Source organism: Papio anubis, chromosome 20 (genome assembly GCF_008728515.1).
Source record: "Papio anubis isolate 15944 chromosome 20, Panubis1.0, whole genome shotgun sequence".
Taxonomy (NCBI): domain Eukaryota; kingdom Metazoa; phylum Chordata; class Mammalia; order Primates; family Cercopithecidae; genus Papio; species Papio anubis.
Window position 1 is genome coordinate 31,721,715 of NC_044995.1, and position 22,082 is coordinate 31,743,796.

The 22,082-nt window shown below is 43.2% G+C and overlaps 1 long non-coding RNA gene across 1 annotated transcript; it reads left to right on the top strand.

Annotated features, from left to right (window-relative positions):
• The first annotated feature begins 8,358 nt into the window (after positions 1 to 8,358).
• On the top strand, positions 8,359 to 15,287 carry LOC116271744. The gene is made up of 2 exons (XR_004180503.1): positions 8,359 to 8,881; positions 15,062 to 15,287. It is a non-coding gene; the product is annotated as an uncharacterized LOC116271744 (long non-coding RNA).
• Positions 15,288 to 22,082: the final 6,795 nt, after the last annotated feature.

Consider the following 22,082-nt stretch of genomic DNA (forward strand, 5'->3'; position numbering starts at 1 on the left):
ATATGTTTTTTGAGATGGAGTCTCGCTCTGTCGTCCAGGCTGGAGTGCAGTGGCACAGTCTCGGCTCACTGCAACATCCTTCTCCCAGGTTGAAGCAATTTTCCTGCCTTAGCCTTCCAAGTAGCTGGGATTACGGGTGCCCACCAGGATGCCTGGCTAATTTTTGTATTTTTAGTAGACACAGGGTTTCACCATGTTGGCCAGGCTGGTCTCAAACTCCTGACCTCAGGTGATCCGCCTGCCTCGACCACGCAAAGTACTGGGATTACCACACCCAGCTTAAAATAAAATATTTTTAAATCAAACTTTACTTAGGATATTCTCACTCCCTCAGGATCCTGAACTTTGAGCTACCCTCAGCCTGAGTCAACACAGAACCTTATTTTACATCCCTCCTAAGAACATGCTGATTTCAGGGTAAGACATTCTCTGATCTAAAATCTGACTTTTTCACCCTCCATTTGCCATTCCCCTCCCACCTCCTTTCTAATCTTGTGTGCTCCTCCATAGGGAAAAAAGTCCTTTTCTGCTTACATTTTTGCAAGCCATAAAGATCTTATAGTTGGTTGTTGCTTTCTCCTGTTGCAATAATTTTTTGGAATTTATTTTTCTTACATAAATATAACGTTTTTATTTTACAAAATCTAGAAAGTGCCTCAAAACAATAACAACTTCATGATCGGTAAGACTCTCCCAGTTTCCCTTCATCTTAGCCTCAACCGCATCTGCCTGTGGGACCCCAGCTTTCCAGGGCTCTGTAGCTTCTCTCAGAATAACGGCTCCTTCAATGGCTGGGGTGAGCAGGCTGAAACATCTTCAGGGGAGTCTTTCCAGAAAAAAGTAACTGGGTCTTTGGCCGGGTGCAGTGGCTCATGACTGTAATCCCAACACTTTGGGAGGTCGAGGCGGGTGAATCACGTTGTCAGGCATTTGCAACCAGCCTGGCCTGTAACATAGTGAAACCCTGTCTCTACTAAAAATTAGCCAGGCATGGTAGCGGGGACCTGTAATCCCAGCTACTCGAAAGGCTGAGGCAGGATAATCTCTTGAACCCAGGAGGCAGAGGTTGCAGTGAGCTAAGATCCTGGCAGTGCACTCCAGCCTAGGCAACTGTGTGAGACTCCGTCTCAAAAAAAACAAAAAAAAATCTAACTCTGCCTTTAATAACCTTCTGTTGCAGGCTTAATATTAGCCTTAAGTTCAAGTCACTAGGTTAAAGCTTTAATTTCCATGTCAGAGTTACTCACTTGATTTTGAAACTAACTGCTTGAAAAATCCAGTGAAATTACTCAAAGTGTTTACATAAGGGAAGGAAATTTTAAGGTGCTTACATTTATTTTATTTTATTTTATTTTTTTGAGATGGAGTCTGTCACCCAGGCTGGAGTGCAATGGCACAATCTCAGCTCACTGCAACCTCTGCCACCCAGGTTCTAGCCATTCTCCTGCCTCAGCCTCCCAAATAGCTGGGACTACAGGCATGTGCCACAGCACCCAGCTAATTTTTGTATTTCTAGTAGAGACGGGTTTTCCCCATGTTGGGCAGCCTGGTCTCGAACTCCTGACCTCAAGTGATCAACCTGCCTTGGCCTCCCAAAGTGCCAGGATTGTAGGCATGAGCCACTGAAAATGGCTAAGGTGCCTGCATTTTGTATCTCCATAAGAAAAGCAAATATGTCTACTTCTTTCGGAAAATATATGTATTATTTTATTATTTCTATTAAAAATAATGTAGTAAAAAATTAGTCATATGGGAACACTTGTAGAAGGTACATAAGTTTCATCACATATAATTTAGCATTAAACTAAGAAATCAAGACAACATGATATAGAACCAAGATAATCACTGTCACAAATTTACCCTGCAAAAAGAGGAACTGATGTTTTGATGAATCTATGTAACCCATAAATGATCTACCGCATTTTCCTGTGGAAATATGTTCACTGTCCACAGTCAAAATGAAAGAGAGATTTTTTCTAATTTTTTTTCTTTTGGTTTTTTTTTTTTTTTTTTTGGTAGCTAGCATTCTTTTTTTTTTTTCTTTTTTGAGATAGAGGATGGAGTCTTGCTCTGTCACCCAGGCTGGAGTGCAGTGGCATGATCTCGGCTCACTGCAACCTCTGCCTCCCAGGTTCAAGCAATTCTCTGCCTCAAGCTCCAGAGTAGATGGGATTACAGGCGCCGGCCACTACACCCGGCTAATTTTTGTATTTTTAGTAGAGACAGGGTTTCACCATCTCGGACAGGCTGGTCTTGAACTGCTGACCTCGTGATCTGCTCGCCTCATCCTCCCAAAGTGCTGGGATTACAGGCATGAGACACCGCGCTCAGCCAGTAGCTAACATTCTTAATGGTAAAGCTTTAAGGAATTTTGTTTGAAATAACTCAACCATAAAAAACACACCTGAAAAAATTCCTAAGCTTACTCTGGGAAAGAAAAAGGCAAATGAGAATTATTAACAAATGGAATATATTATTAAATACCAATTTTTTGAAACTCATCTCTTTAATGTCCTTTGTAAATATTTTCTTACCTTTTAAGCCCTACTAATAAAATGCAAATAACAGTAAAAAAAACAAGTGATGCAGCTGGGTGCAGTGGCTCATGCCTGTAATCCCAGCACTTTGGGTGGCCAAGTCAGGTGGATCACTTAAGACCCTAAGTTTGGGATCAGCCTGGTCCATCTCTACTAAAAATACAAAAACTAGCCAGGCGCAATGGTGCTCACCTATAGAACTAGCTACCTGGGAGGCCGAGGCATGAGAATCACTTGAACCCAGGAGGCGGAGGTTGCAGTGATCTGAGATCGAGCCATTGAATTACAGCCTGTGCAACAGAGGGAGACTGTCTAATAAATAAATAAATACCGAAGGTCAAAATAAGTGAACAAATCTTTTCAAGGTACACATCCAATTACCTATCCCATCCGGTTCACTTACATGCTCAGTAACCACCCTCCCAGGAGATAGTGCGGTATGCCCCAGTGAGGGCCCCAGGTGCATTTTACTTCGTAAGTTTTTATGCCATCACACTGGGGTCAGTTTCTTTGTCTGTTGGAGTGTTCTTTTTTTTTTTTCAAAATTTTCACTATTTTTTCTTCACTATTCTCCTGCCCCACTCAAGAGAATCCAGGGGGCAGAAATTATCTGTTTTCCCCTCAATACCAGCATCTGATTGGCTGCCCAGCAATGCGTATCCAACAAATGGAAGCTAGATTGGGTGAAGACAATCTTCATGTCTCAAAGGGTTAGCTTTTCAAAAAGAAAAAAAAAAAAAATAGTGCACCGGGAGATGCCTTTCAGCCCCAAGGCTGCCACCTGCTCCCTCGAGAGGCTACACTCCATACTTCAAGTGGTCCTATTGGAGAAAATGACCAAAGAGCTAATAGTCACTAGACACTCTAGCAGAGATAGCCATGGTGGGTATCTTGGTTTATTGCCAGAAAGTACTAAAACCCAGGCCCAGAAAAAAAAAAAAAAAAAAAAAAAAAAAACTCAAGGATAGCTGAGGACACATCACCCTATAAAATTTCCAAACAGTAATCTTAACCTAAAAACATTCTGATAAGTTCTCTGGAAAAATAGAAGAAAAAGAAGCACAGATATTTTTACAATACAGTGTCAGGGGATTATTCTTTGCTTTCTTCTCAGGGGAAATATTTACAAACAGAAAACAAATTTATTTAATAGTGTTATGCAAGGCTTTTTAAAAAATGATTAATTGAGGAACATGGGGTACACTTGAGGCCCTGCTTGGGACACATGTGAAAAATGCCAGAGAAAATCAGTCCCCTGTGGGGTGTGAAAATAATTAAGTGGCAGACAGTTAGACTTTAGGAGTCTGAGAGACTGAAGAGGCTCTCGTCCCCGGATTCCTACTTCTAAGAAAAAAATCTAAACTCAAGTGCATTTTTTGGTAAATCACTACATTAGGGGAAACACAATTCAAGCTTAAACAACTATAAAGTGCCAAATTAAACTCTGATTACATAATCAGGAAATTTCCACCTTGATTGTACAAATTAAGACACTACCTAACTATATCTGACCAATTATTGAATATGGTTTTCTTCATCATGCATCTTATAAATGTGTTTTCTTCAAGCCCCTCCCATGGACCTCAAACTACAAACTATAGCTGGGTGCTCTACAATTCTTCTATAATTCTTTCATTAAATTACTTGATATTGTTGCAGTGACTCCCATATGGTTTTTTTGTTTTGTTTTGTTTTGTTTTTCTATTTCTTTTTTTTTTTGAGACGGAGTCTTGCTCTGTCGCCCAGGCTGGAGTGCAGTGGCCCGATCTCGGCTGACTGCAAGTTCCCCTACCGGGTTCACGCCATTCTCCTGTCTCAGCCTGCCCAGTCGCTGGGACTACAGGCGCCCGCCACCACGCCCGGCTAATTTTTTGTATTTTTGTAGAGGCGGGGTTTCACCGTGTTAGCCAGGATGGTTTCGATCTCCTGACCTCATGATCCGCCCGCCTCGGCCTCTCAAAGTGCTGGGATTTTTTTTCTTTTCTTTTTCTTTTTTTTTGACAGAGTCTTGCTCTGTCGCCCTGGCCAGAGTGCCGTGGCGCGATCTCACCTCACTGCCACCTCCGCCTCCCAGGTTCAAGAGATTCTCTCTCCTCTGTCCCCGGAGTAGCTGGGACTACAGACATTCGCCATCACACCCAGCTAATTTTTGTATTTTTAGTAGAGATGGGGTTTCCCCATTTTGGCCAGGCTGGTCTTCAACTCCTGACCTCAAGTGATTCGCCCACCTCCGCCTTCCAAAGTGCTGGGATTACAGGCGTGAGCGAACTCGCTCACAATACATTTTTAATAGGAGAAAAGAAAAACTGTGAACCCCACGGACCAAAGCTCTTTCCATTCATGAATCCGCAGCCCGAGTCAAGAATCTCCCCCTGTCGACCCTCCCCTCGTCCCTGCACAATCTGGGAGAGACGCGGCGCTGCGGGTGCAGAGCTGCCCAGAGAGGGCTCCAGGCCAGGGCACAGTCACCGCGCAGGGAAGAGACAGGACGGCCGGGGACCGGCCGTCAGCGTAACCAACATGTTATGGCTGAAGGGGACAGAGGCCGAGCTGGGCAAGAAAAACTCGGGAAGCAGATTTTGGAGCTGACTGTGGGAGGCCTGAGTCCCGCCACAGCCATTTCCCAGCCAAGAGAGGCGGTGACCGAGCAGGCTACCTAGCCTGGGAAACTGTGCTTTTTCCGTGAAACTGTGCAATCCACTGATCAGAAGATTCCACTCCTGCAGCCACGCCACTGGAGCCTCAGATTCCAACCCGGGAGTTGAACAGATTCTTAACATCCTCTCAGCTAGAGTCTGCTTAAGCCTGCTGAGTTCCCCGGGGAGGGGCGACCGGCACCATGGCTGTGGCTGCCTGCGTCTAAGCCTTTTGAGCTCCTTGGAGGAGGGACAGCAGCTAGCACTCTGAGGCTCCCAATTGCCTAAAAGGCTAAGCTCCCTGGGCACGGGAAGGGCAGCAGCAATTTCTAGAGCTCCTGGCTGCATTTTTTTCCCTGCTAGAGCCAGGGAGGCTAGACAACTTGGTCTCAAGAGGTGTCCCCCACAGCCCAACACACTGGCTGTGGCAGACTGCCGCCAAAGTGTCTCTTTAGGCCTGACCCTGACTCATCCCTCCTCACTGGGCAGGGCCTCCCTGCAGGAACTCCAACAACTCCAGCCAGGGGCTCAGGGACATAACTCTGATCTCCCTGGGCCCGAGCCCCTAAGGGGAGGGGTGGCTGCAGTCTCTGCGGACCAGCAGACTTAGCCTTTCCTCCTGCTAGTTCTGAAAAATGCAGGCAGCCCAGATGAGTGGGTTTCCCCCCAGTGAAACACTCCCCTCTACCAAGGAACAAAGTGCTTCATTAAATGGATTCTCCTCCCCATGCCACTCAACTGGATGAAACCCTTCAACAGGGGTTGTCAGACACCCTATACAGGAGCAATCCTACTGGCATCAGGTTGGTGCCTCTTGAGGTCAGAGATTCCAGAGGAAGGAGCAGACACTCTTCTTTGCTATTCTTCACCCTCCTTGATTGACATCTCCAGGAACAGGAGTGAACCTGTTGTCCTGAATAGGGCCTAAAGTGATCCCCCAGCAAACTGCAGCAGCCCTACAGAAGAGGGACCTAACCACTGAAAGAAAATCAAACAAACAGAAAGCAACAACAACAGCATCAACAACAAAAAAGTACCGACAAAAACCCATCCAAAGCCAGGCATGGTGGCTCACACCGGTAATCTCAATACTTTGGGAGGCTGAGGCAGGCAGATCACTTGAGGTCAGGAGTTCAAAACCAGCCTGGCCAACATGGCGAAAACCCCATCTCTACTAAAAAATACAAAAATTAGCCAGGCATTGTGTTACATGCCTGTAGTCCCAGCTACTCAGGAGTCTGAGACACGAGAATCACTTGAACCTGGGATGCGAAGGTTGCACTGAGCCGAGATTGTGCCACTGCCCTCCAGCCTGGGTGACACAGTGAGACTCTGTCTCAAAACAAAACAAAACAAAACAAAACAAAAACAAAAACAATTCAATTGTCAGCAAACTCAAAGATCAAAACTAGACAAGTTCATGAAGATGAGAAAGAATCAACAAAAGAACGCTGAAAGGCCAGAGTGCTGCCTTTCCTCCGAGTTATCAAAATGTCTCTTCAGCAAGGGTGTAGAACTGGACAGAGGATGAGATGGATGAATTGACAGATGTAGGCTTCAGAAGATGGGTAATAAACTCTGCTGAGCTAAAGGAACATGTTCTAACCCAATTCCAAGAAGCTAAGAACCTTGATAAAAGGTTAGAGGAACTGCTAACTTAGAATAACCAGTTTAGAGAGGAACATAAATGATCTGATGGAGGTGAAAAACACAGCATGAGAACTTCATGAAGCATACAAAAGTATTTGTAGCCGAATTGACCAAGCAGAAGAAAGGACATCAGAGTTTGAAGACCACCTTGGCAAAATAAGGCATGCAGACAAGATTAAACAAAAAATAATAAAAAGGAGCAAGCAAAGCCCTTGCGAAATATAATGTTCTGTGCAGGAAACACATGAGGGGAGAAGAAAAGACACACACTTGCAATACCTTTAAGGGTAAACAAGCTTTATCCCAGGTAAATGGCAATGCATCTATAATAAGAAAATTGATATAATAAGAACATTGCAATGGGAAGGGGAGAAGAGAAAAAAATCCTCCATACACTCGCCAGACTATGGAGGATTCATCAGCAGACCAGGAAGCAACAGTCTGGACTCCAGAGTCCGACACCCACTCACCAGACCACGATTCACCACCACACCAGGAAACAACAGCCTGGGCCCAAGAGTCAGCCACCCATCCCTGCACAGACAAGGAGAGGTCTTTGAAGCTTTGGTGCAGTCCAGGATCCTAGCTCCTTTTATAACAAGTTGTTTGGCATGAGGCCCAGTTGCAACTGGGCTCTTTGCAACTGGGCTCAAGGAACACAAAAAGGTCAACATGTTTTTTTTGCGAATGGCTATTGTTTTCAATAACTAACATATAGGAATAGACTAAAGTAGAGATTTCTCCAAAACAATCTGCGCCCCGAGTTCTCTTTGCCCAGCTTGGCCTCAGTCCCATTCAGCCAGAAGATGGCAGCTGCACTGACAGCCAGGCCCCCAGGCGTCCTGTCTCTTCACTGCACTGTGACTGTGCGCTGGCCTGGAGCCCTCTCTGGGCAGCTCTGTACCTGCAGCGTAGCGTCTCTCCCAGATTGTGCAGGGACCAGGGGAGGGTCAGCAGAGGAATGCCTCAAGCGGCTCACATAACCTGTTCCAGGACTTGATGACCATTGTGTGTGTCCACATTCAATTGAGTTCAAATTTAATATTTAACTTTTCCTCCACAAATTCCCCTGTCTTGATGAATCACCTCTGTCTAGACAAGATGAAGCCCTTAGGCTGTTACACAACCTCCGCCTCCTGGGTTCAAGCGATTCCCCTGCTTCAGCCTCCGTAGCACCTGGGACTACAGGTATGTACCACCACACGTGGCTAATTTTTTGTATTTTTATTAGAGATGAGGTTTCGCCACGTTGGCCAGGCTGGTCTTGAACGCTTGAGCTCAAGAGATCCACCCACTTTCGCTTCCCAAAGTGCTGGGATTAGAAGCGTGCACCAGCGGACTGGCCCTAAATGATTTCTTTCTGTCTCCTGTAACAGTTTGAAATTACTTAAAGGTTGTTTCAAATTGAAAAAATAAAAATAATATAGATAAAATAAAATATAAACAGTTAAAAAATGATATTAGATTACAAAATATATATGTAAATCTCGAGAGGTCAAAAATGACAAATTTGATCTTTTATAACGTTTTATCAAAATTACCTTTAGTATTGACAATACATTATTGCCAAAGTAAAAGTTGATTTTCTCTTGAAAAAAAGTTTTATGTATTATTAATATGAGAGTAAAATACTTCTGTTCACCTTTTGAATACATTCAATGAGAGAGAGAGTAAAGAAAAGAGAATTTTCCCAGGCTCTGGGGTGGACTTGGCTCAGCTCAGGGAGGAAGCCCTGCCTGAAAAGGCTGCAGCTTAGGCTGTCACTCTTTCTTCACTCAGCCCAGCGTCTGATCACATCTACTGTCACTCCGGGCCTGAGGGGGCGGGGTCTTAAGCATTATCCAATCAGGGACGGCGGGCTGGAAACCATCCAATCAGAAACGCAGCTGGAGTGAAGAGGGCGGTTTCCGGTTTGGTGAGGCCTTTGTCTCTCGCTGTAGTCAGAGCTCTAGGTCTCGTTCTCACTGCTCCTGGACGCTCAGGTTGTGTGGTCCTGTGTCCTGCAGGTATTGGGAGATCCACAGCTAAGACACCGGGACCTCCTGGAAGCCAAAAATGGTGAGAGTGCCGGTCCGACATCCCGAGAGAGGAGAGGGACTGGTTGGAACCGGTGAAAAGTGGCTGTGACGGGACTCAGGCTTCCCCGCAGTCAGTTCCACAATCTGCGTCCCCAGTTCTCCTTGCCCAGCTCGGCCTCAATCCCGTCCAGCCATAAGATGGCAGCTGTGCTGACAGCCGGGCCCCCGGGCGCTTTGTCTCTTCACTGCGCGGTGACTGTGCCCTGGCGCGGAGCCCTCTCTGGGCAGCTCTGCACCCGCAGCGTGGCGTCTCTCCCAGATTGTGCAGGGACCAGGGGAGGTTGGGCAGGGGAGAATCCCGACTCGGGGTGCGGGTTCATGAATGGGAAGAGCTTTGTTCCTTTGGGTTTACAGTTTCTCTTTTCTCCTATTAAAAATTTATGGGGTCGGACGCGGTGGCTCACGCCTGTAATCCCAACGTTTTGGGAAGCCGAGGCGGGTGGATCACTTGAGGTAAAGAGGTGTTAGGACAACAAAGTTACTCTTAAATGACTTAACTTTCTGGTCATAAGTTGTAAAAGTTGTAAATCAACCCTACCCCTTCTTCTTCCCCCTTTTCCTTTTCTCGCAAGTCGCGCGTTTACCTTATTTGGAAAAAGTTTCGGTCTAAGCTTAACCGGGATCAGCTTAGAGTGTGCGGTCTGATCCCAGACAACAGGGGAAGGAAACAAAAACAGGAACTGCATTAGGGTTCAAAACCCCTTCCTGGCTGGGCACGGTGGCTCAAGCCTGCAATCCCAGCACTTCGGAGGCCGATGCGGGTGGATCACGTGGTCAGGAGTTGTAGACCAGCCTGGCAAACGTGGTGAAACGCGTCTCTACTAAAAATACGAAAACTATCTGGGTGTGGTGGCACGTGCCTGTAGTACCAGCTACTTGGAAGGCTGAGGCACGAGAATTTCTGGAACCCGGGAGGCGGAAGTTGCAGTGAGCTGAGATCCAGTCATCTTAGCCTGCTAGACAAAACAAGACTCCGGCTCAAAAAAAAAAAAAAAAAAAAAGTAAGCATCTTAAAACTTCCTTTATGTAAACACTGTGAATAATTTCACTGATTTTCTAACAGTTAGTTTCAAAAACCAAGTGAATAACTCTGACGTGGAAATTAAAGCTTGAAGCTAGTGTCTCCAAGCTAAGGCTAATATTAAGCCTGCAACAGGAGGGTTTTTGTTGTTGTTGTTGTCGTTGTCGTTGTTGGACACAGTGTCGCTCTTGGTGCCCAGGCTGGAATGTAATGGCGTGATCTCGGCTTACCGGGTTCAAGTGATTCTCCTACCTCAGGCCCTCCAGTAACTGGGATTACAGGCATGCACCATCACGCCCGGCTAATTTTGGTGTTTAGTAGAGACGGGTTTTCTCCGTGTTTGTCAGGCTGGTCTTGAACTCTGCATCAGGCCCGCCTCAGCCTCCCAAAGTGCTGGCATTATCGGTGTGAGCCACCGCACCCGGCTAATAGGAGGTTATTAAAGGCACTGTTAGTTTTTTCTGGGGAGTCTCCCCTGCAGATATCTCAGACTGCTCACCCCAGCCATGGAAGGAGCCTTTATTCTGAAAGAAGCTACAGAGCCCTGGAAAGCTGGGGCCCCACAGGCAGATGCAGTTAAGATTAAGATGAAAGGAAACTTGGAGGGTCTTACTGGTAATGAAGTTGTTATGGTTTTGAGGCACTTTTTACACTTTCTAAAATAAAAATGTTAGATTTACGTAAAAAAAAAAATGAGTTCCTAAAAAAGTATTGCAACAGGAAGAAGTACCAACTGACTAAAAGATCTTTATGGCTTGCAAAAAATGTAGGCAGAAAAGGGCTTTCTTTTGTAGGGAGGAGTAAACAAGATTACAGAGGAAGGTGAGAGGGGAATTGCAAATGGAGGGTGAAAAAGTCAGAATTTAGATCAGAGAATGTCTTACCCTGAAATCAGTGTGTTCTTAGGAGGGACATAAAATGGGGTTGTATGTTGACTCAGACAGAGAGGGCAGCTCAAAGTTCACTAGCCTGAGGGATGGAGATAAACTTAAGTAAAGTTTGATTAAGAAATATTTTAGGCTGAGTGCCATGACTCAGGCATGTAATCCCAGCAGTTTGGGAGGCCGAGGCAGGCGGATCACCTGAGGTCAGAAGTTCCAGACCAGCCTGGTCAACATGGTGATACCCTGTGTCTACTAAAAATACAAAAATTAGCCAGTAGTCATGGTGGCCACCTGTAATGCCAGCTACTTGGGAGGCTGAGGCAGGAGAATTGCTTGAACCCTGGAGGCAGAGGTTGCAGTGGGCTGAGATGGTGCCAAGGAACTCCAGCCTGGGTGGCAAACCGAGACTCCATCTCAAAAAAAAAAAAAAAAAATTATTTTGACCACTGAAGACAAATTCAACTGAATTTCTTAATGAGAAAAAGGAGAAAATGTGCAGAGTATGTGTCTGGCTGTGTGATAGGTAAGAAAAGAGGGCACCATCTAAGTCATAATGAGAAGGGCGTTTCTTTCCATATACTGTTCCTGGAGCACACAAAGGATGGAGAATTTTATTAATCACAAATATTTTCCAGGATTATCTATGTGTTTCATCTTTCCCCATCTCTTTTCTTTGTTCTATGCATTTCTTCCATTTGGCTTTTCCTGGGCTGCATCTTATATATGAAACTGGTAAACATAACTACAGTGTTTTGCTGAGTTCTGTAAGTAGCTCTACCAAATTATTGAATTTCAGGGAGATTTGGGAGTCCTCAGTTTTCTTTTTTTTTTTTTTTTTTTGAGACGGAGTCTCGCGCTGTGTCACCCAGGCTGGAGTGCAGTGGCGCGATCTCGGCTCACTGCAAGCTCCGCCTCCCAGGTTCACGCCATTCTCCTGCCTCAGCCTCCGAGTAGCTGGGACTACAGGCGCCCGCCACCACGCCCGGCTAGTTTTTTGTATTTTTAGTAGAGACGGGGTTTCACCATGTTAGCCAGGATGGTCTCGATCTCCTGACCTCGTGATCCACCCGCCTCGGCCTCCCAAAGTGCTGGGATTACAGGCTTGAGCCACCGCGCCCGGCCGGGAGTCCTCAGTTTTCAAACAGTAGCTCAGAAGTATAGATGGGCCTATGGAGTTTTTGATTGGCATCTGCAGTGAGGACAATGTTGTGAGAATGAGCTCTGGATCAGGGTCTATGCTGACTCTGGGTGGTGTCAGAATTCAAATATTAGGCAATGAGTTGGTGTTGGAGAATTGTTTGATGTTCAGCAAACTCTACAGATTTGGTGTCAGAAAAAAGATATCACAGAGGCCTGACCTGGAACAAAGCTCTGAGTATTTGAAAATGGGAGGCTCTGTTCTCCTGTACACAGGTTGCCACACTGCCTGTTGTCCTGTGATTTAAGGTCTTCTTCCAGGGTGACAGAAGACTGAAAACTTAGAGGAAAGAGCTCTGATGACAGACCCCCTTTTCTTGCAGCTGCCATCGCAGAATTCCCACCCACTCACAAACACACACACTAGACATTGACGTGTCCACACTCTTCCCAGGACTAAGCACCACCCTCAGGAACTTCACCACAGCATTTTTGGTCCTAGTGTTTCTTGCCAAGAACCCACAAGTCTCTACAAGTCTCTGGGCATATCCCCACCCCTAGACACAGAATCTGCAACAGCAACCTGTTTTCTCCACCAACCTAAGGTTCTGGACCTCCTGTTTATAATCTCATCTGTCTGCATGCAAACAAAAATAAATCAGAATACAGCACCACCTGGGCCACTATCTGTAATGAAAATCAGTCCTTTCACCTACATTGCACACTCTCCCACTCCCACACAGGGATTTTTTTTTTTTTTTAAAGCTTTGATTTTTGGTGGGGTGTACACATGTGGGTTTGTTACACAGCTAAAATTATGCCATGGGAGTTTGGAGTGCAGATTATTTTGTCACTGAGGTGCTAAGCGTAGCACCAAACAGGTATGTTTTCTGATCCTCTTACTGCTCCCACCCTCCCCCCTCAACTAGGCCTCACTGTCTGTTGTTCTCTTTGTGTTGATGTGTTCTTATTACTTAGCTCTTACTTGTAAATAATAACATGCATTTGGTTCGCTGTTTCTGCATTAGTTTTCTTTTTTTGTTTTTTGTTTTGTTTTGTTTTTTTGAGACGTATTTTTGTTCTTGTTGCCCAGGCTGGAGTGCAATTGTGTGACCTTGGCGCACCACAGTCCTCGCCTCCTGGATTCAAGCGATTCTCCTGCCTCAGCCTCCTATGTAGCTGGGATTACAGGCGCACGCCACCACACCTGGCTGATTTTGTATTTTTAGTAGAGAGGGGTTTCTCCATGTTGGTCAGGCTGGTCTTAAACTCCTGACCTCAGGTGATTATCCCACCTCAGCCTCCCAAAGTGCTGGGATTACAGGCGTGAGCCACAGCGCCCAGCCTCTGTGTTAGTTTTCTAAGAATAATTGTCTCCAGCTTCATCAGTGTTATTGCAAAGGACATGGTCATTTTTTTTTTAATGACCTCAGAGTATTCCATGATGTTTATGTACCACGTTTTGTTTTTACTAAATCTTTTATTTTATTTTATTTTTGGAGACAGGCTTATTGCCCAGGCTAGAGTGCCATGGCATGATATTGGCATACTTTAGCTTCAACCTTTCAGGCTCAAGCAGTTCTCTCCTACTTCATCCTCCCAAGTAGCTGGGACTACGCATATGCATTACCATGCCTAGCCAATGTTTCCTTTTGTATTTTCCGTGGAGACAGGATTTTGCCATGTTGCCCAGGCTGGTCTCAAACTTCTAAGCTCAGGCAATCCACCTGCCTTGGCCTCCCAAAATGCTGGGATTACAGACATGAGCCACCGCATCTGACTGTACCATATTTTCTTTATCTTGTCTACCAGTGATAGGCATTCAGGGCCTGTCCACGTCTTTGCTATTGTGAATAGTGCTGCGGTGAACATGCATGTGAATATGTCTTTATAATATAAAAATTTATATTTCTTTGGGTATATACCCAATTATGAGGTTCCTGGGTCAAATGATAATTCTGTTTTTAGTTCTTTGAGGAATCACCACACTGATTTTTACTGTTATTAAACTAATTTACACTCCCACTAGCAGAGTATAAGCATTCCCTTTTCTCTGCAACCTTACCCATCTGTTATTTTTTGGCTTATTAAAAGCAGCCACTCTGATGGGTGTGAGGTGGTATTTCATTGTGGTTTTTCTTTTAATTTATCTAATGACTAGCGATGACCTTTTTTTTTAAATATATAATGCTTATTAGCCACATGTATTTCTTTTGACAAGCGTCTGTTCATGTTTTTTGCCCACTTTTTAATGAAGTTGTTTGCTTTTTTTCTTGTAAACTTGTTTAAGTTCTTAATAAATTCTGTATGTTAGACCTTTGTCAGAGGCAATGTTTGCAAATATTTTCTTTTATTCTGTAGGTTGTTTGCTCTATTGATAGTTTCCTTTGCTGTGAAGAAGCTCTTTAGTTTAAATAGGTCCCATTTGTCAATTTTTGCTTTTGTTGCAGTTGCTTTTGGTATCTTCATCATGAAGTCTTTGCCAGTTTCTGTGTCTAGAAAGTTATTCCCCATGTTTTCTTGCAGAGTTTCTTATAATTTTAAGTTTTTCATTTAAGTCTGTGATTTATCTTGAGTTGATTTTTGTATATGGTGTAATGAAGGGGTCCAGTTTCAGTCTTCTACATAGTGCTAGGTAGTTATTCCTGTTATTCGTTTGTTAAAGAGAGAATTCTTCCCACAATCCTCTTGTCAGCTTTGTCAAAACTCTGATGAGTATAGGACGGTGGCATTATTTCTGGGCTCTCTATTCTGTTGCATTGGTCTTGTGCACTTATGGATATCATATAATAGCTTTCTTCTGGTTTTTCCCCCATAAACATTATTTCAAGTGCGTACAGTGTGCTAATTTCAGTTGTCCAAGAGTTAAAAAAGTCTCAGAAGTTCCAAAAAAATTTTTGCAATGCCCTCTTTTCTTTTGTATTTTTTTATTTTTATTTTTTGAGACAGAGTCTCGCTCTGCTGCCCAGGCTGGAGTGCAGTGGCGCGATCTTGGCTCTCTGCAACCTCTGCCTCCTGGGTTCACGCCATTCTCCTGCCTCAGCCTCCCAAGTAGCTGGGACTACAGGCGCCCGCCACCACGCCCAACTGACTTTTCTTTTTTTTTTTGTATTTTCAGTGGAGATGGGGTTTCACCGTGTTAGCCAGGATGGTCTCGATCTCCTGACCTCGTGATCTGCCTGCCTCAGCCTCCCAAAGTGCTGGGATTACAGGCGTGAGCCACAGCGCCTGGCTGCTATTCCCTGTTTTCTTAAGGAATTTAGAATATATGTAGATATTTTTCTCTGCTTATTTGAAATATACGTAAATCATGTCAACAACTAAATAAAACTTTTGTCATTTTTTATGACTCCAGATTATCTTTAACTAGTACTTCAGATTTATTGTTTTGTTTTTGGTTCTGAAAAGTTTATTTTTTTGATTTTTATTCCTTTAAAGTAGACACAGATTTGTTTAGATAAAAGCTCATTCTAAGAGCACATAGAGCTTAGCACAAAGATAAGATTAAAGGTAGCAATACAGAATAATAAAGACTAAATGATACTCAGTTTCTGTGACAGAAACCTGATAATCCAAGGTAACTATCCAATATTTGTAGGCTGAAGTACTTACATTGTGAAAGCAAGAACAGTTCAGGGTATAAACTGAACAGTTGAGTCTGTAGTTGTACCTTGCTTTCTATTTATTACTTCAGAGCAATTAGCATAGTTATGTGTAATGTTTGTAGATAACCTGCATTCACATAAATTAAACAATATTTTCTTCTTCTTTTTTTTTTTTTTTTTTTTTGAGACAGAGTCTCGCTCCGTTGCCGAGGCTGGAGTGCAGTTGTTTGATCTCTGCTCACTACAACTGCTGCCTCCCAGGTTGAGGTGATTCTCCTGCCTCAGTCCCCTGAGTAGCTAGGTTTACAGGCATGCATCACCATGCCTGGCTGAGTTTTTGTATTTATAGTAGAGATGGGATATTACCATGTTTACCAGCTTGAACTTGAACTGCTGACCTCAGGTGATCCACACGCCTGAGCCTCCCAGAGTGCTGGGATTACAGGCATGAGCCGTAAACAGTATTTTCTAAAATAGTATGAATATAAAGCCACAATATTTACTTTGAATTAATCACTTAAATGGTCATTTTAATACTGTTATTTATGCTTTTGAAACATAAAATGTTTTAACTGAAGTATAGATTCCCCACCCACCCCCCACCGGAGTTTCGCTCTGTCACGGGGGCTGGAGTGCAGTGGCCCATCTCGGCTTACTGCAACCTCCGCCTCCCGGGTTCACGCCATTCTCCTGCCTCAGCCTCCTGAGTAGCTGGGGACTACAGGCCCCCACCACCATGCCTGGCTAATTTTTTTTGTATTTTCAGTAGAGACGGGGTTTCACCATGTTAGCCGTGATGGTCTCGATCTCCTGACCTCGTGATTCACCTGCCTCGGCCTCCCAAGGGCTAGGATTACAGGCCTAAGCCACCACACCCGGCCTCTGTTGCCCAGGCTGGAGTGCAGTGGTGCGATCTCGGCTCACTGCAAACTCTGCCTCTGAGGTTCAAGCAATTCTCCTGCCTCAGCCTCCCAAGTAGCTGGTAGTACAGTTGTGAGCCACCAGGTCCGGCTAATTTTTTTATATGGTTTTAGTAGAGACAGAGTTTCACTATATTGGCCAGGCTGTTCTCGAACTGACCTCGTGATTCACCATCCTCGGCCTCCCAAAGTGCTGGCATTACAGGCATGAGCCACCGCGCCCAGCCTAACTGATGTATAATTTTAATTTTTTAAAATGCTACATACATTATGACTAGTACATTAAAATTATTCATACTTAGATATTTATATCTAATATCCAAAGAATATTTACAACCAAATTGTTACAGTTAGTAGATATTAGTCAGACATGTTTATTACTTTATTCAATCGGGATAATTATGAGTAAACACAATTTTAGTATCTTTTATTTCACTAAATTTGTATGTGGCTGTTACAGGACAAATACAGACAGGTGATGTGGCCACCCAAAAACTATAGTAGTTCTTCAATTAGCTATGTTGCAAGATCTAATATATTCCAGTGTATGAACACAGTCAGTTTCTATTTTTTCATCAAAATGTGTCATTGGAAGTTGTAAGATATATTTCAGTATAGACCCCCATTCAATGGCTAGGAGAGCACAGCAAAAATGGAAATGGAACTTTATAAAATTCTTCTGAAAATATGTCCCTGTTCTTTTCCTTTTTTTTTTTTTTTTTTTTTAGGGGAACAGAGTCTCACTCTGTCCCCTGGCTGGAGTACACTGGCGCTATCTGGGCTCACTGCAACCTCTGCTTCCCGGATTCAAGTGATTCTCCTGCCTCCACCTCCCAAGTAGCTGGGACTATAGCACCCACCACCATGCCCTGTGAATTTTTTTGTATTTTTAGTAGAGATGGGGTTTCACCATATTGGCCAGGCTAGTCTCGAACTCCTGATCTTGTGATCCACCCGCCTCAGCTTCCCAAAGTGCCAGGATTACAGGCGTGAGCCATCACACCCGGCCTTGCCCCCTTCCTTCATAATGCACGTGTTTCTCATGCTTAGAGTAGCTGTGCACTTTGGGTGTTTAGAGAGAAACTGCTTTTAGGGAGAGAAATTGCTGACATCATCAATCTTATATGTAAACTGAGCTTTTTCTTAAGATCATTTTAACTTTTTTCTCTCAAAAGAATCTTGCTCAGATGGAGATCTGTTTTTCTCTCCAATGCTTTGGGTGTCTATTTCAGAAACCCTATTAATATCCATGGTTTCTGAATAAGGTGGGCTGTCACAGTGAGACAGATAACTTTTGGAGCTATCTCTATCTGGACTCATGCTGGAAATTCAGCAGTATCTTTTCCTTGTCACCATTATAAGTAGAAACTGAGGCGGAAACACTGCTCCCATTTCCATTATTGTGAAGGTGAAGTTCTACCCAGGAGGCCTGCAGGCTCTCCTCCTGTAGCTCAGGCTTCCATTTCTGATGTGACCCTCGAGTGCTGCTGTGGCAAATGGAGTTCACATAAACTGTAAACTGTGCTCTGAGCTGTGCCTCAGTGGCGGATGGTAGAGGTCAAGAGAGGACACTAGTACTCAGGAGAAAGCAAGCAGGAGTGCTGTAGCCCATTGCCAAGGAGTACAGAGCCACTGCTCTAAAATGTAAATAGCCAAAAAGATAGAACACTATTCAGCCATTTTTGTAGCAGAGTGAGAGCCTACGTTCAGCAGGCACCTGGCTTCAAGCTGCTAAACTACCTCCTGTTATGAAGAGGTGAAAAGTTTATTTGTCATTGAATATAAGTAATTAGCATACACAGATGACCTCTTCAGTCTCCAGGTGAATTTAGGATGAACTATGTATGATATGGTGCTGGAAATTCTTCTACTTGTGGACTGATTATGGTGGCTGTCTTTCTATCTTTGCAGTCTCTTAAGCAGATTGACTATGATGCATGTCACATTCAAGTTTAATTGTGTAATAAAACCATTTTCTTTCTGTTCTATTATTGTAGAGTTTCTCTGGGGCTGGAGAAAATTTTTCTTTTAATTATTGTTTCCAAACAGTCTAGAATTACCAGACGTGATATAAACACATACGGTGCCAACCAGAATTTACTCTAGAGGGGACGTTCCCTCTCAGGCTTCCAGTCAACTCACATTTGTGCAGAGAAGTGTATGCTATCCCCTAAATGTGCAGGCAGAATTGTGTTTCTGCCTATTTGTTATTTATAGTCCTCTACAGTCACTTCTAGAGAGTCTAGATCAGATTTCTATAAATTTCACAGGGCAGCAATCAGTCATTTTACCTCTTTCAATGACTCTTTTATCTTCAATCCTGAAACTGATTCAGAGACCATGGGGCCCATAAACCCAAGTAGAGTAACATGTGTGCATTGAGTAGACATGTAGACAAGAAAATCTCCATTTTTTTCTTCCTTCCCTTGCTAAAAAGCTCACAAATGTGCAGGTAACATGTGCTGCTGCTCCAGCCACTCAAGCCCTAAATCTGCAGCTCCATATTTTGAATCCAGGTCTTGGGATTTGGGAATTAAAAAACTTTTATCTGAAAAATGCAAGTCCTTTTAGTTATCAAACTCAGAGATGTTAAAAGTGCAATTATGTCTTTCTCCTCCCTTTGAATTGTGTATTCATCTTTTGAAACTGTTCAGTATTGCCACATGTAGCTATAAATTAAACTAATAATGCCACATTGGACACTATATCCCATACCCTAAACTATAACGATATATATCTAATTAATAATCAATGTTATTTTTTTTAAATAAATAGAAATTTCTGACAAACAACTTCGTGTCAGCCTACTCTGTTTCTCTTGTTGTCTTTACAAATCTTCTTGTAACTGCTGCTAATCGAAGTGTAGATTCCAGGCAACTTTAATCTTTGCTCCCAGGTTATAATCTGTAAACTTTACCCAAATAAACTGTCTACTTAATATTCATGTTGTGTCAGCTTTTTTTTTTTTTTTTTTTTTTGGTTCCATGTAGATTTATCATTTAGAATGTGCTAGAGCAGCCTCTATGAGGGGATCTCTTCTTTGTTTGTATTCCACTTGCTGTAACACCAAAGGATGCAGAGCCAGGTAGATCCTACCTAGAATCTGCAGGTAGCATCTGGCCTCTGCCTGGAATTTACAAAAAAGGGCCGGACTTTGGATAGAGAATGTATAGAAAACTAACAAAAGGCATTTTCTGCATTGTGAGATGTCAACCTAGACAGCTTACAGCCCCCATTTGGGAGTGTGGCTCTGTGAGATTTTTCACATCTTGTTCATTGACCTGCCACAGTGATGTGAGAGCTTCCAGGAGGAAATAGAATCTGATGACAGAATATGTGTAAGTATAAAAAAGCATCTTAAAAGTGAGAGAACAAGGCCACAAAGTATCCAGAGCTATGACCACAACTATATTTACCTGTAAAACGTGATACTGGAGTATAGTATTTGTGTTCTTTCTCTTACCCAAGAGCTAGCAAATCAGGACAGGTGATCCAGCTTTTGGAGCTTCACCAAGGCAGTTCCATTTCTCATTGAGAATCAGCCTGAGTCTCTCCAGCCTGGCTTATCATTGGGCCATCAGTCCCAGGTCACTGGGAATTCTCTCACAATCATCCAGGTGTCTTTGAGGGATTTGAGGATGTCCAGAGCAGAATTGTGTCAGGCTGACAAGAGTAGTTAATTCTGCTTCTTTCTCAGTGTAAGAGAAATGAATCATCCTGTGTTTGTTCATCCCCTCATACAAGGGGTGTCTTTGGTAGGTACCCAGATGAGAGTTTCTCCAGTTTCCTGGTACTTGGATGATAAACAAGGAGGACATCTGGAGACCCAAATAGATAAACTAGTAACTTCCATTTCATATGACCATTAAAATAAAACATGAAGCAGTCATGGTTCCTACAATCCAGAAATTTTTAGTCTAGACTAGCAACTGAGTAAATAATTGAACCATCATATGGTTGGTACAACAAATAGATATGCCCAAAATATTGGGCATTATTTGCCACTTTATATTGTGACTTCTGATGTCTATACTTGAAAGGATATTTATGAACAGAATTGTTGTTATAATTTCTTTTTTTTTTCTTTTTTGATATGGAGTCTCCCTATGTCACCCAGGCTGGAATTCAGTGGCACAATCTCGACTCACCACAAACTCTGCCATTTGGGTTCAAGTGATTCTTCTGCCTTAGCCTCCTGAATAGCTGGGATTACAGGTGCCCGCCACCACACCCAGCTAATTTTTGTAATTTTAATAGAGACGGAGTTTCAAAATATTGGTCAGTCTGGTCTTGAACTCCTGACCTCATGATCCACTTACCTCAGCTTCCCAAAGTGTTGAGATTACCGGCATGAGCCAACAGGCCCAGCAGTATTTCTATTTCTTTCATCCTGTTAAGTGTACATATTTGTTTCCTAATAAACTTACCCTAGAAAACCTTAAGGGATTTGTTTAAATTGCATATTAGCATATAATATAGAGTTGACAGGGCAGTGGCTAGAAAAGATTAAAATTACACAGACTCTGGGATTTAAGTTTTTTTTAGGTAAGCTTAGAAAAAACAAAACTGGAAATACCCCAGTGGCATAGAGAACAGAATTCTACATAGGGTCCACTTCCTGACCCAGTTCTGTTGAGATTCACCCTTTTTGGAGGCCTTATTTAGGTGTGACCCTACCCTGGAGTCTTGCTTCACAGAACTGTGTAGAAGAGATCAGAGTTTTGGCTGGTGAATCCTGTTGTCTTTCTAGAGCTGGTGCTTACAATTTCCTGAAATCCAAAAAACAGATAAATGGGAAAATAAATTATGTGTTGTAGGGTCTTGGTTTTTAAATTTTATATTAAAACCAGTGTTTGCAGAGACATTCTATTTAGGAACTTGTTTTCCATTCCTGCATATCCGGTAGTTGCTCCACAAGTCACAAAAACGTAAATATAAACAGAATAAAATTTTCTCTAAACTACATTAAACTCTTGCTTTCCATGTTTCTTTCATCTGTCTATATTTAGCTTTAATTTTTTGCAGTTTTAAAAAAAATTTGACGGCAGAGAAACAGAAGAAGAAACAAAAATGCTGGGCCCTTTACCTAAATCCTGAAAATTATTAGACACTTAGTACCAGCTCCCAGGGTGTTATGAGAATTAAATCACATAATGTGTTATGCCCAGCACAGTGCTCTGTATCATACTCTTGAGCACATAGTACCTGTTTAAAAAACATTGCATTAGTACATGTGTACATGTTTTTTAAATCCAGACTTATTCAGAAACTGCTGCCTTATGTTTTTTCTGTAAACTTTAAAGAACCAGCAAAGGCTACAAAACTTTTAGATGGAGATAGGTTGTCCTTATTTGTGACAGAAGTATTTGGTTGTGACAAGAGTGCTGAGTGTAAGGGACCTTGTGCTGTGCCTGCTTCTCTAACTAATGCTATTAATGAGCCAAGGGGAAGCAACATCAGCATTGACAGGGAACTTGTTTAAAACATCCATTCATGGACCCTTTTCAGACCTCCGTAGTCACATTACATAATTTGGGGCCAAAATTACCAAGTGATTTATAAGCTTGTTAAAGCTTGAGAGAAAATGCTTAGCTTGGTGGTTATCAGCCGAGGC